The sequence below is a fragment of the Nesoenas mayeri genome, assembly GCF_963082525.1.
Source record: "Nesoenas mayeri genome assembly, chromosome: 4".
NCBI lineage: Eukaryota > Metazoa > Chordata > Aves > Columbiformes > Columbidae > Nesoenas > Nesoenas mayeri.
The window spans coordinates 7,794,084-7,809,634 of NC_137540.1; positions in this window are offsets into that span (position 1 = coordinate 7,794,084).

The window sequence follows — 15,551 nt, forward strand, 5'->3', positions numbered from 1 at the left end:
AGGGGAGGGCAGAGCAGAGCAAACTCTCTTTTTCCACTACAAGTTGCTGAATTAACTGAACTTGAAATGCTTTGCAAATTAGTATCCATGCCAGTGAAATTTAGAAAGCAAGCAATCTTCATATTTTCAGCAGGTTTCTTGCCTGTCCCACTTGCCAGTCACTTGGCAGCTCTCTTCCCTGGGGAGAAGGCGCCAGGGAAGCTGGTCTGCCTGGCACACAGATCCCTGGCAGGCAAAATTTTGGGGATTTCCAGGACTGAAGGCTCTCACAGAGTCTGCTCTGCAGGCAACATTAAGTCAAGGGGGAGGATGCCTTCAGTGCTGACATAGGGGGCTCAGGATGTTTTGGTTTTCCACCACACTGTGAAATCTCCAAATCCTCAAAGGCACAGAATTGCATTTCTCTGCATAGATTTCTAGTTTTGGACAAGTCACTAATTACATTAATAAGAGGTTTCTGAATGGTGGTCAGAAAGGCAGTTAGAAATATTCTCCAGTGGTGAAAGCTTGGCTTTCACTATGAAAGGTTCCCCTGCTTGTGAACAAAGCCTTACATTCAGCATATTGTATTTAAAAACGTAAAGTGCTTGTATAAGCCTGATTTTTACCTCATTTAAAGGTTAATCAACCACAGCAAAACAGATTTCACCTCCATAACAATGACAACAAGATGACGAAATCATTTTATTTTCTCTTGTTTTTTTCTTCTAGTTGCAAAGCTGTTAGCACTGCCTGGACAATAACATACCAGGATTTATTAAATTAATACTAACAAAACCCAATAATTACAGGGAAGTTGATGAATGAGTAGCAAGACCATGCAAATATTCCTGCTCGTGGAATATTCTAGCTGGAATAGAATTTCAGAAAAAAAGAGGTATGATGACTTTATCCTGCCGCTGGGCAACTGCTAATTGCATGCTGTAGTTACGAGCGTGTTTCCTTAGCTAATCTGGAGGGTAGGTACGTAGTGAGAGTGAACTGGAATGTTAACTCAGCGCAACAAGTCTGCCACATCTTTTGGTTCCAAGGACACTTGCATCTTGCAGGTGTGCAGTCAATGGCTGCATAAGCCATCCTGCACCAGTGCAGGTGCATCCATCTGCTTCAGCAGCTGCAAACCAACCAGCACAGTGGCCCATGGAGCTGTGAACATGACTGTGCTACAGCGGAATCTGTGAATAATGGGTATCATAACTGTCTGTGGCAAATCTGAAAACTGATGAAATTGTGAGTGATGATGCGGTAGAAGTTACTGCTATGGAGGGAGCACTGTGGTCCCATGACAAACTTGTGGCCTTACCAGTATGTAGGGCAAAGCAGCTACTGTAATCACAAATGACTGCTTGGGGCTGCTGGGCTTCTGAGGCCTCTGAGAAGACTTGGAATTCACAGGCTGGCCTAGTTTCCCCATCTACCAGCAAGGTGGAGCTCATAATCCAATGCTTGTCTCAGCAATGGGGGGGAATGTCAATCCTGAAGCCCCTGAAGTGATGAGGAAAGTCCTCCCAATCACTGCTCGCCCCAACCAGGAGATTTCAGGGTGATACATCAGTGATGCTCAACAAGGTGAGGAAGAGCCTGAGCCACGCACTGTGCTGCTAGGGGTCACATTTGTACCAAACCAGCAAAAGAAGGCTGTCTGCAGCCTTGTACAGGAGGAAACCATGCTTCTCCATGCAATTAACATCAACCTCATCTCACACGTTCTCCTGCTTTTCCCTCCCTGAAATCAGTTGATGTATCATATCATTTTTTTTTTAACTATTGAACATTGTGGGTAGCTTGAAAATATCTACTTCATTTGTTTTTCAGAGCATCTGCTGCATTTTCTCACATATATTAGACAGGCATTAGGTGGCAGTATGGACTGGAGACTTCAGCATGGGGCAATGGGAAAGATATTCATACTCCTGATTCCAGTTGCAACACAAAAAGATTCTCTACACTTTCTTTTCTGTCTGAAAAATGGAGGTGTAAGTCATGATCCACTGACATCCTATGAGGATTAATTAGCTAATGTCTTGACAGAGCTCTGTGCATGAAAAATGAACTCCACGAGGAGAGAAATAGTCAAGTAGAAAATTTTTCTTTGACATCAGTTTAATGTCACACATTTCGTCCTTGGTTCCTGCAGTGACACATTTGATCCATAATTCAACCCATACATTCTCAACTATTCTATTTTTAGATTTCAGAGAGACTCAGGAATTTATAGCTAAATCTAACTTCCCAAACCATAGTCTGACAGGACTGATCAGAGCTAAGCACACAGTAGTTAGTGAAGAGCTGACAAAGTGCTTTCATAAAATCATCACACGTTAAAGAAGGAAAAAGCCTAGTGGGTCATCTAATCCATCTCCCTGCCTCTGAAAAGTTCTTCTTTATTGCACAGTTTTGCTAGTGCCGTACCTAAGATGGCGAAAATGTCATTAGAAGATTTATAGGGAAATCCCTTACCTGACAAACAAGGAAGGCCCAGATTTTCAGATCATTTTTAGCCTCATTTTCCCCCAGTTTCAGCCCATAACTTCCAGCAATGTGCCTCATTCAAATCCACATCACTTTTCAATGTGCAAAGGGGAGTTGGGCTAAAGCCAGTCAAGTACCAAAATATGCCAAACATACTTTGACACAAGTCCTGCTCGAACTCATTTCAAATACTCTGAAATTTCCTTGTATTACTGATATTTCAACTTGCAGTGGGGTATTTCTCTTCCCAGGACAGCAGAACATTATCAGGGCAACTTCACCTGATGCTGTGCCTGGGAAACGGCAGCAAATCTGCCTACAGGTAAAGCCTAGACTCTGAACTTGTGTTTTTACCTCTGAAATCCAGAACTAATGCCATCTTTTATGCCACCACGTCACATGGCAGACTCATTTCACTGGCTCTGTGCTCCCATTTTTGCATATTTATCTTTCAACATAGCTGGTCTGAATGAGTTTTCCTTCTTTTGGATTATTTTCATCTTTTCCTCTGCCTCAATGAGTTAATTTACATATTTTCACTGCATATCTCATACTGTTATTCTATACCCATCTTGTTAGCCTCTACAGCTTGTCTCTTCTATTTCCTCCAGGGCAGTTACTTCTACTTTCACATCATCTGCAGTTTCCCTTACTCTCACACAAATGAGGACACCTGCATTAAAAGTGAGCCTAAGACAAACCCCTACCTCATCCATTTTCCTTTTAGGATTCATTTCACCTTCATGTGTTTCTGCAAACCCCTACTCTTCTCAGACCTCCATGCATGGTAGGAAGTTATTTGGCTTATCTTCTACTCTCTTTGCTCCATGCCTTCCCGTGTTATTTGCCCAACCAACCCTTTTCACTTCCAACATTGGATTCCTTTTTCATTTTAGCCCCAAACATTGGAAACTTCTTGTACCTCTCATGTCAGCGGGTGTGCTGCAAGGTGCCTATTCTCTATGTGCATGTGAGCAGTCTAGAACAATTTTCTCAACATTCAAAGCAGGGTAAAGAATTAATTTTAGGTAAGACCCTAACCCCACGCAAGTATTTGAGTAGTGTGCATGATCATGCAATTTTAACTCACGTATTGTTTGAGATAGTCTCAGTAGTTTTCTCAGATTCACAGCTCCTGAGGCCAACAGGGACGACTCGTGAGCAGCACTCCCCCATGTTAACTCTCATTTAAGTGTAACTGTAAGAAAAACAAAATAAAACAAAAAAAGTTTTACAAATTGCTACCATAAATTCTAATGAGAGCCTCACTGTTAGATCCCATGTCCTATTTCTAGTCCCATTTTTCTGGCTTCAAGACTGCAGAGAGCCACCACCAAAGCTTTCCTCCCCTGTAAGCTCTTATGGACTGCAAATAAGTCACCCTTTCACTTTATTTTTCTAAAATAGATGCCAGCTCCTACATCCAGGATTTTCTGCCCATAATAAATATTTTTCAACTTCTTAATTGTTCTCATAGCTCTTTTCTGAACGCATTTTAGTTTGCCAATATCCTTCTTGAACTGCGGAGGACAGCACGGGACATAGTATTCCATTAGTGCCCTCTCCGGTGCCAAACACAATCATCACTCCATTGCTATTTGAGCCACCTCTGTTTATACATCCAAGGACTGCATTAGCACCACCCTGTCAAGGAGAAGCTTATTACCCAAGCAGCTCAAATTACTTTTCCAGTCTTTTACAGAGTTGCTGCTTTCTGGGACATAGGAAGCTTTCCTCCCCTCATTTTTATTCTAAATTGCACCCAGATAATTTCTTCGTGTAATAAACTTCAGGTGAAGACCTACATTGTTTAGCTTATTCTCAGTTTATCCAGAGAACCAGATTGTTCTCTATGGCATTTAAGCCCAACATTGCTGTCATCGTAAACCTTATTGATTTCTGTCAGTTAGTCAATGGCCAAGAAGCATTTACCAGCTGACCAGAAGCACATTTGCTTGCTCATGGCTACCTGCTTACAGCCACAACTGAAGATCTATCTTACTTTTAAGACATACTATAGCAATTTGGTGGCATTCTTATTCATTATTCAAATTATTATGTAAGATCTAGTCAAATTCTTACCAAATTTTTAAATACATTATATCCCAAATATTATTGAAATTTATCCTGACTTTATGTAGAAATCTATTTCAAATATCAAAGTATCAATTTAAGCTCTTTGAAAAATAACAATAAGAAGTAATTATAAACCCATTAATTCTCCCAACCATTATATCTATTGTATCCAATTTAAAATATTTTACCCAGAAAGAATATCAGAATGAGAAGTAGCAGTTGAAAGTATCTGGGTCATGACATCTTCTGATTGTAAACACAGGCATAGCACTGGAGATTTCTCTTTGTGTAAAGAGTTATTTAACATGCATCCTAGAAATACTGAGGTCCACAACCAGCTCATTTAAAGCTCCTGGGTGTTGAGAAAGCAAAATTATTTCTCTCTCTCATTTTAATGGAGATTTTTAACAAAGCTTATGTCAAAGATGTCTCAGGCCTGTCTGGGAACAGAGTGAGACCATCTAACAAAGCTGTCCATGATGGGTCTGTGCTTCAGATAGGTACCCTCAAGAGTCCTCTTGGCTGCCACCTACCCCTGGAAGCAGTAGTATCCCTATTGCATCGGTATTTTGGGGACGAATTCCCTCTGAACAACCGACCTGGCACTTTTGCTGGTGTTTCATACTTGCAAAACCAGGTCTCACAGGTGTCCTCTGAACAAACACGCCAGACATCTCCCAATAACCCTTTTATTCTGGGTCTTGCACAGAGCTCAGTGGGGGCTCTGAGCCCCTCATGCCCCCTTTGCAGGGAGGTGACCTGCTGTGAGAAAGGCAAAGGCTTTTCCTTGGGGCTCTTCAGTTTGATTCAGTGGGACAAGACCTAGTTGTTGTCCCTATCTCCAGGGGACATTCCTGCTTGAAATATTCTAAGTGATTTCCCACCAGCCTGGATTTAAAATAAGATGATGGCTTCAAGCCACGATACCTAAAGCATCTGTCCCCACAGCTGTGGCCAAAACATAGCAAGAACCCTCTTTCCACTCCTTACAGCCCAGCTCTCCACATGGCCAAGGATGCAGAGGACCTCAGTGTCAGTGTGCTCCAGCACAGCCCATAAAACCCTCCTGGGAGTTCAGCCTCAGGGAGGGCATGTTTCCCCACCTGAACTACCCCATTTACTGCATGTTTCCTGGTGGGAAGCACAAGCAAAGGATATAAGAGAGTTATAGTCTTTTAAGTCTACAGTTCCAGATAAAAAACCCCTAAAACTGATCCAGATTCCATTTCATACGTGACCTGGCCTCTGACCTTATCCAGAGACTTCTGTGCTAAGAAAGTGTTCAGCAGGCAGGCGATGGAGAAAAGAGGGTGAGGAACTTAAAGTTGTTTTGCTGCTACAGAAAGGCTGGGTGAGACTAGATTATATAAAAATAATCCACCTAAAAAAATAAGTAGAAAAATAATGCTAATCCTATTTAGACGTGATAATTCTCACTCTCTCTCTCTATATATATATATATTAATGAAACTGTAATCCTAGAACAGAAAGTAGTGCTATTTTTACCCTCTCATGAAGGTAATGGGATAGAAAGAAAAGTATGTAGCGTGCAAAAAAAAAGCACACACTAAAGGAAGAAATTGATCATGTAATTAAAAGAGATGGGTCTTAAGAATCTTTTAAAACAGCCTTACATAATGGAGATTTGTAAGGGACTGCTTTCACAAAATGTATAATACAATAAAAATGATGAAGAAATTACATAAACATGTTACGTTTCAACTATTTGACATTGCACAAACAGCCTTTGTTAACTAGTATAAACCAGACACTTTCAGCTGAGACTTGTTAGCTATTGCAACTGAGAACAGCCTTGTGTAAATCTGTATGAAAACAAACCACACAAACTCCTCATTTTCTCCTCATTTCTTCTTTCTACATTAGTTCCCAAGGATTTAGCAGTCCGGGTCATCCAGCGATGTGCCGTGTTTTCCACACTGAGCTAAATGCTGTCATGTGGGCCCAAGTCTCTGAAACTTGGCCTGGACAAGGAAAACAAATGAGGAAAACTGTGGCTAGGTCAGAAACCAAAAGTGTAATTTCTTGGCTGGCCTAAGATCTGAATGAGATATGTCCTGATTTGGTGCCAAAACAGGATTCTGAGTTGAGCTGAAAAACCATAAACACCTCCCATGGTTTTGATTTGTCACCTAGCAAAAAGCATGGTTATTTTGTAAAAGTAAAGACCCTGTTCTTGACTTTATTCACCCAAAGCTTGATTGCACCCTACGAGGCAACAATTAGTAATGGCACAGAATTAACAGATTTGACTGGTGAATCCAGCCATTGCAATAGCTCCTTTTCAGGACTCCCACTCTCATTGATTTAATAGTCATGATTTGGGTTTGACATCTCAACCTGTGTGATAAGGTATACTGTAAAAACACCTCCTCTCATGAGATACACCATGACTCTTTCCTTTGCTGTGATGGTGGTATTCTGGAAGTGGGATGCACAGATTTCTTACTCTCTTCCAGGTTCTGCAGGTGACCACTGGCTGCTCTCCCATAGCCCTCTGCCCCCACTTGCTTTAGGGGGTATATCCAATAAGACAACCACCCATGACGGCCTTGCTAGAGCCTGACCTGTACCTTTCTGTGTGCATATAAACTCCACTGCTCACTGGGTCTACAAGTCTATGGGGTTCTGTGACAAATGTATAATGCTTTAACCTATTCCTGCACCTATGAAATTGAAACTCCTCCCTCACATGGAAGAGCAAACCTTCCCCAGAAAGGATGCTCTGAGACACAGCTCTGCCTCAGCTTGGTTCATACAGCTTGATACTTTTTCTGAATCATGAGTAGTTTCCACAACTATCAAACTGCCAACTAATTCTGAATGAACACTTAGTGCTTTTGTTATTAATTTTGTAAAATGTTTTAAGGGATTGAGTAAAGCAATATTTAATTTGGAAAACAACATTTTTAAAGTCTATAAAGATTGACAATAGAGGACTGAAAAGTGTATAGCAATACAGTAACCATTGATGTAAGTACAGTAAGCATTGATGTAAATATATGCATATGTATATATTCAAAGTAGTGCTACTCATTCATGCTTTGTGTAAAGCAGCATGTTTCTGGCAATGGCAAGAAACTGATGGTGATTTACTTCAGTGAAAGATATGACCATGGTTATAGGATATACATGAGCATTTCTCAAGTCTCTATTGATGGTGAAAGGCAAAATGCATCGGTATTTTGGTCCAACTTTTCCTTGAACCTGGAAGAGAAGCTGAAGACTATTTCTGCCCTCTAACTTGAAGCTGACAATTGGGTACAAGTTCAGCAATGTGTTTTCAAGTTCACCCTTCTCTGTGAATCTCTGAAGGTTTTAAGGTAGCTGCTAACCCACTGGCACTAAGGGAAAAGACAGCCAAAGATAATTCCAGGTATCCCAAGCATCCTCCTCTTTTCACCATGTCTGCTGAATGAGCATAACCAGAAATACCCACATCTCTCTCCCAGCAGTGCGGTCAGACATGAACACAGTCACAAGTGTCTTTTTCCTCACCTGAGGTGAGGAAGAAATAAATGACCTTTGAGCAAAGTGAATGATGAAATAGCACACCTGTTCAGCCAGGGTACCTGGCAGAGGTGGCACTGCTGTGGGAGGCAGCACTGCTCACATACACATGCGCATTCAGACTGATGGCCTTGAGCTGCAGTGGTGACAAAGGTGACATGGGAATGGAGAAAGCTTTGGGATTCCCCAGACCCAAGGGCATCGCTGGGAGAAGGAGTGGGAGCCTTGGGCCTGTCTGTCACAGGAAGGACAACTTCTAACCTGGGCTGCAACCACCTGGAAATGCTTTTCAACATCCAGTTCCCCAAAACCAGATACAATTCCTTCCAGTGCTCTTATTTTCCACAGCAGGAGTAAATGTTGAAGTGTAGCATCATTATCATTACCCCTGCTGAAGGTTGCTCAGTGATTAGTTTCCTGCCAGTGACTTAGACGACCTGAGTTATATACCTGCCCCTGACATTTGGGCAAGCACCACCACCACAACAAATGCATAGTGCAGATGTACCTAAAAGTTAGAAACTTTTTAGGTTAGCTACTGCTGCAGCAGTTTTACCACTGCAGCACTAAATTCAGTGTTGTCGAAGTAACCACTCTGCTACTCATTCCGATTCTCCAACCCGTTTTGCAGCACATTCTGCACTCCGTGATATTGTGGGTACAACACACAGATGTTACCCGCTCTGTTGCAAACTGAGCCCTCCTGAGCCAGCTGGAGACACCCCTACCCTGCAGTGCCTGCTGGGAGTGAATGGAGAACCTCTGTGATTAACCATTCATGTCTCTATTCTGCCTCTATACAAGAAGGATACTGAGGCTTGCTGCTTACCTTTGTAGTGCTCTGAGGATAATAACGTAAGCAATTTTCTACTCATCAATTACATTAGGCCTCAGGAAATCAGCTGGTGTACAGAGAATCTGATTATGCAGGACTGGAAACAGTGTCTACCCACAAATCGGAAATAAAGATCTTGACCTTATCTTCTGGCTTCTGCAAAGGCCATCTGGTGGTCAATTGGGCATTGGTTATGCAAGCGATGATGTGCACACACTATGGAGAGGCTTTGCGGAAGAGCACAGCCCTGCAGCAGAGCTCCTCCAGCCCCTGCTTCACAGCTTCCAAAAGAGCAGAGAAGAGGTCTGTGCTCCAGACAGCATTCAAGTGGACACTGGCACTATTTCCAAACTGGCAATATCTGCTCAGTGCCTCCACACACATACATGGGATCTTCTGCCAGCCTTTTTCTAAAATTATCCATTCTATTACTTTAAAAATCCGTACTTCAATGGAGGCCAAAATACTGCCAGCAGTCACTAGAAGGACTGCAAGCAGAAAAGGAAGGGACTGTGCTTTGCTCCTAGTCTGGTCTGGGCATACATGTTACTTGATGAAGAGAGAGGGCTGTCCAAATTAAAAAAAGAAAACCTTGGGTTTTTTTAAGAATATAATTGAAATAACCCGTGTGCTTGAATTCTAAGCAATCCAAGTTTCCATGCAATTTTTGTGCTATTGCAACTAGCTATTCATATGCAGTGTAACGATTTGCAAATGGCACTAAGCTATCAGGTAAGATTTGAGACTCCTGAGCAACGTATAAAAACCATTAGGCTGCTGTTCAGTTTTCAGTCTGAAAAAAACAGCATGCCACCCTACACTAGAGAAATTTGGATTGCATGAGACACGTACGTGCTGGCTACTCTTGAACTACACACATTTCAGTGAAGAGGTCCCATCAGCACTTTATAGTTGTCAATGGGATGGCTAACTAAGAATTAATTCCTGAATTAGATTGCTCTCTTCCATATGACTATATGGCAATCAGCTCTCTGCTCGTGGTCAGTGACAACACCTGTATCAGTCCCTGTCAAAAAAACATCTTCCTATTCTGTATGTTTGGGCTGTAGCTCCTGCCTGGAATTCTGCACTGAAGAAAAGACATTAAAAATAATTTTGCTGGAAAGAGGGTGGCTCAGAGAAATGTTGACGCCTTTGCTTTTTGAGCACTAGTAATACTCCAGCTGGTCCGTTCATCTCCTGGTTAGAGGCAACTGAAAGCAGCTACCATCTGCCTGCACACTGTTTCTGAAGACTTGTTTCTGAAGACCAGTCAGTCACAAATGCCTGTGTCCATCCAGACTACGTATTTCATTTTCAGTAAGCAGTTTTAGCAGCTGAAGAGGCACAAAGACCCCCGAGTTACAGTTTTAGTCTATGGATAAGTAGCAATTTTGCCTTGGCAGTAGCTGTACAGGAAAATGTGGTGCCGGTTATACAACATAATGCTGACAGCACTCTGGCTACTGTGTGAGCAGGTAGAGAGAGAGGACCGTGGTCTGGGCAGCAGCTTTCATGTCCCACCACACTGAAGTGGTCTTCGGAGCCATTTAGGCATAGGAAGAATAATGCTTTGGATCTACCAAGAATTTGTCCTATTTTTCCAGCAGAACAAGGAAGCTGAGTCATGGAGTCTGTTCCCCACCAAGAGCAGCAAACCAAGGGAGATCCCAGCCCCTTCTTTACTCCTCTTGAGACAGTATCTTACAGGCACACTTCATTAGCTATTTATAAATGTATATGCCCAGCACTTTACACCTCTGTTTACAGCAACTTCTTAAGCAAAAAGCTGATTTTTGCTGTTATTGGCCCAGCTCCACTTTCATTTCCAGAAAAAAGAAAATGTAAAGTATCACTGGGTGGATATTCTGCTCCAACTTATACTCGAAAAGAAGGGATTTCACAGTTAAAGCAGACAGCTGAATTTAACAAAGTCAGAACTGGGACTGAATTAGCTGCTCTTGCAGGACATTGCCCATAGCTGTCCCTGAGAGCGCTAGTACTGATTATCCCTGAGTGATCCCAAATAAATGGTGGCTGGTGCTCAACATTGCTACTACTTACAGATAGGCATTTTGGAGCTGATCCAAATACTTGCTTGTGTGCTTAAGACAGAACAGAATGCTAACTGAAGAAAAAAATATATTAAAAGATTGAGCAATGAAAGGGATATTATATTACTGGAAGCGTTGCCCACTTTTCTTCTCCCAAATTGCACTGTGAAATTTAAAATATCCCAACATACAGCTGGATATTGTATACAGTGGAAGGATATTATACTAGAGCACTGTATACAGCTAAATGCTGTTATCCTCCAATGCCTCCTTCAGTGTTTTAAGTGGAATGTAATTAACCATTAACTATTGGTTAGTTAGACATTTTATTTGAAATGAAATCTCAATTTACTTCTTTTCACGGAGTGAACATTCTCTGCAGAATGAGCAAGTATTTTCTCTGCTTTAGGTAGCTGGATATTTACATCTTGCTTTAAGTATGCAAAGAGCCCTTTTGCTGCCGTTAACTCCTACTCCACTGTCCTGGCAAAACCACGTCCTGACTCGTATTATATAGTCCCAGTGGGAAAGGTGGATTTAGCCAATGTGCATGGTAATGTCAATTAAGGAATAAAGTAGTAATACTTCAGAAATGATAGTATCTCCTACTTCCATTACAGAACTTGGCATCAAAGCTGATCTGACTCAGCAAGCTCTTTCCATTTAAAAGTTGGCTATCAATCTTATTCCTCAAAAAAAAAAAAAAACAACACAAAAGTCCAGAGATGCTTATCATAACATTTTATCCATAATCAGTAAGAAGGTGCGTTTACTTTTTCCATAAAGATATTTGTGGCTAAGCAACTTCCAGGTTTCATTAAAAAGAAAAAAAAGCCCACAAAGCATGATGGAAAGTTGAACCAGGGTTAATTCCTTGCACACTTCCATTGGTGTGAATGATGGGGAGCCTGAGAGGTCAATGGCCTCAAACCAATGCAAGCTCCTCATGTTTTCTTCTTGGTATGACTGCTTGTTTCAAAAGCTTATCTGAGAAACAAACATTTCTGCAGTGGCAGAAATGAATGGGGTTAAAAAATAAAGGCAAATTAATTTTGTGTTCAAAGGTACTTGACCAACAGTCTGAGAGAATCACTCGAAATGCACAAACTTACTCCCACACTTTCCCATAAATATGCCTCAACACTTGACAGACTGCATAAGTAAATGGTGGATTTGTGACCTTGAATATCTCAGCTTTAAATCAGTGTCTAGCAGTACTACCAAGCTTGTTTTATATAATCAGATAACAATAGGTGGCAAATTCTATTTACTATCAGACAACTAAGTGCAAAAGGTATGAAGAGTTACATCTGGTCTATTCTGTTTTCTTGAACAGGTTTATAGCACTGGCTAAATGCATGGGTGATTCCAGCACCTGTACTATATCAAATCTATAGAGACCTAATAAAAAGGCAATGGGAAATTGCATGGTAAAATATTTGGCTTTGCTTCTTTCTGCCTTGCTTGCATCTCTGCTACCACAAACCCACAGCCCTCCCTTGAGACCAAAATTGTGCTGCTATCTGGATGGAAGCACAATCTAAATTGGAAGATCGTTTTCTGATCAAAACTGCAGGGCTGTGTTTTGAATATTTAGATTGTGGGGATTACATTTCTACAGAGCAGCATCTCCTGACTACTAACCAACTTACTGCTATTTCAGCTTGTTGAAGCATCTCATGAGATTGTTTCCCACTTAAAAACCCAACTCAGCTGCTAAAAATGGACGTAGACAGGTAGCAAACACACTCTGTACAATCACTGGGCACAGTAAGCAGGAGCAGACTAAAATGCACAAATTTATTTGATAGAAGCAGGAAGGGATGTGTGGAAGCATTGCCATTCCACATTCTGCAATCTTGCTGAACATTTAAAAACCATCTTAGCAATTTCTTCTATTGTTCCTGCCCAAGAGACACGCTGCCTTTCTGCTAATTCAGTGGAAGGAGGAGGATGGCATTTACAACCGCCACTGTCTGCCTGCCATTCTGTCATCCAAGAGACAGAGAAAAGATGGAATGACCTAAATAAACCCTTTTCTCCAGTAAAGCAACTTAATAAAAAAGTGCCTAGTAATAGGCTGTCTTTAGCTTTTTTTTTTGCCTGTATTTCTTCAGATTTTATCCTACAGCCTGCCTATAAACTTTGCCAGAATATCTGGACTCCCTTTTTATTTGGCAGCAGATAAGGCAGAGAGGCCCTTAGATTTAATATAGCTTAGAGATAAGAGGTGATAATGCACCTAAATGAAAGTGCTGTAGCTGAAGTTTACTTACCTGCCCTGACTCCCTCCAAAAATCCAGATGTAGCAGAGATGCATCTCTAACAGTCCTGTGGTGCAGGACACGGGGAGCATGCAGTGAGGGACAACCAGGGACAGGCAGTGCCCCAAAGCGGGCAGGACAGGGGTGGGTGGAGGAGGAGCTGCCTGACCTGCTTGACGAAGGCTCCTCTGGTCAACTCCACATCCACTGGTGTCTGTCACTGCTTCGCCTGCCTTTGCAAAGCCTACAAAAGACCCTGGTATGTGTTTTGATTATCTGCTTTCTGGCACTTGCCTTGAATCTTTCATGCTAACACTTGAAAAGTAGCTGCAAGTCTGCTAAAAAAAGTCATGTTTTGACAGTGCTGAAATTCAAACCATACGCTGAACATTAGCTTCTACTACTGCTTTGTAAATAAGTTTATCAAAGATGCGGATAAGAAGAAAGCTCTGACGATGACAAAGCTGATCACATACTGCAGCACCAGCTCTTCTATCAGCTGCTTTTTGAAAACTCTGAGAGTTTTGGTATCCAGAAATAACATCTCAGGAGTTGACACAATAGCTGTTTACTGTAATGACCTATTTTCATCCTAAGCTTAAAAATAAATAGATAAATAAATAAATACATACATACATACACACATACATACATAAATAAATACATAAAGTAGCAAACCCTACATGAGCCAGGTGAACCTTAGGAGAAAGTAACTTTGCACTGCAGGAAAGGGAAGCACCTCGGTCCAATGCAGCCAAGGCTGCACAGCTCTGGTGGCAACACGGTTCCTTCTCCATCCCAGAGGGGAAACAGCCCCAAACACATGGCAGCACAACCCTGCCAGCCAGGCAGCTGCTGCTGTGCCCCTGCCAGCTGGGCTGTCCCCAGCAGCAGGTGTCAGTCCCTGCGGCAAGGGGTGATGTGCATGCCAGCTCTTCTGCTTTTTCCCACGTGTCTTTAAAGGCCACTGGTGATGCCAATAGCCAGCTGCCTTTTGCAGCTTGAACATTTGTTTTCAAGCTGCTGTAGAGTCAGCTGGGTTGGTGGCGGCCTCCTTTCCTCCGTCTCAGCTCTGCTACTGCCTAACTTGCTTCCCTTTCCTCTTTCCTTTCACCTCTACTGTTTTTTCCTTCAGCTTTCTGCTTCTGCGTCACTTCTCTTTACCTTGCTGAGCCCTCTCTATAATGAAATGGCACTTTAGATAGTTGTAAATTACAAAGATACTCCAGAATATTATGTATCCTTGTCAGATGCATTCCTAATTTAATGTTGTATATTACTGTTAGCAATTCCTTCTCTGTTTTATTTAACGTTTAATTCCCACTAGTAGTAAAAAATATTATTTTTCTAACTCAGCTTCTGTTCTTGCACTAAAATATATTTTCAGGCACAGTTTTATTCTATTTGCAGAAATCTCGAATCTCTTTACGTTTGCCCAAAAGAATTCAGTTAGAATGCAGCTTAAGTTCCTTTTGCTAATATACATTATATAACCATATTTTAAGAGGAAGAGAACTGTTCTTTATGGACAAAAGTATGATCAATATGTTTGGGGTACTCTAATGAGATCTAGTCCCAGCTGAATAAACTAAGATTCAAAACTGTGTAGAATGGATTTTTTTCTTATTTTTCTTGAAAAAAAAAAGACATACTTTAAAAGTTAGAGATTTAAGAAATGGGTTAAAATGATCACATGCTAAAATAATCCTTTTCCACCTACTATCACGTTAAAAACACAACAAAAGATCTCAGGCTTTCCCACTCCATGGTGCCAACAAAAGAATAAATCTCAAGGAAGCTGTAGGAAAGGGAGTCAACTGAATAAGCACAAGAGCTGCTCCCTGGAACTCCTTGAAGCTCTGGATGTGCTTGAAGTTTGTTGCCTTTGGGACAGCGTGTCTTGACTCTATTAAGAAGCAGCTATTCCCAACCAGGGAAACACATGTGGCTAAATAAAGTAGTTTGAACTCCTGCCCCAATACTGCACATAGAAAATGACTATGAGGTTGTAATAATGGTGACAGCACCATTTGGGAGTTACTGTTTTAGCAAACAAGTAGTATTGCTGAAAGAAAGAGATCTGTGCCCCAAGATACTATAGTGGAAGTGGCAATTAACAGTAGATAGCACGTTGCCCTCTTTATGATAAACATAATTATATAACATTATTATTCAGTGATATTTTTTGCAGCCTGCTTTTGCATATATGTAATTTTAGAAACAAAACGAATAACTGGAAGTGTTCTTCCCGATAGACTGGACTGCCTGAAGCTATCCACATATGAGAGATTCAATGCTCAGAAAGCTTTAAATAAACAGCCC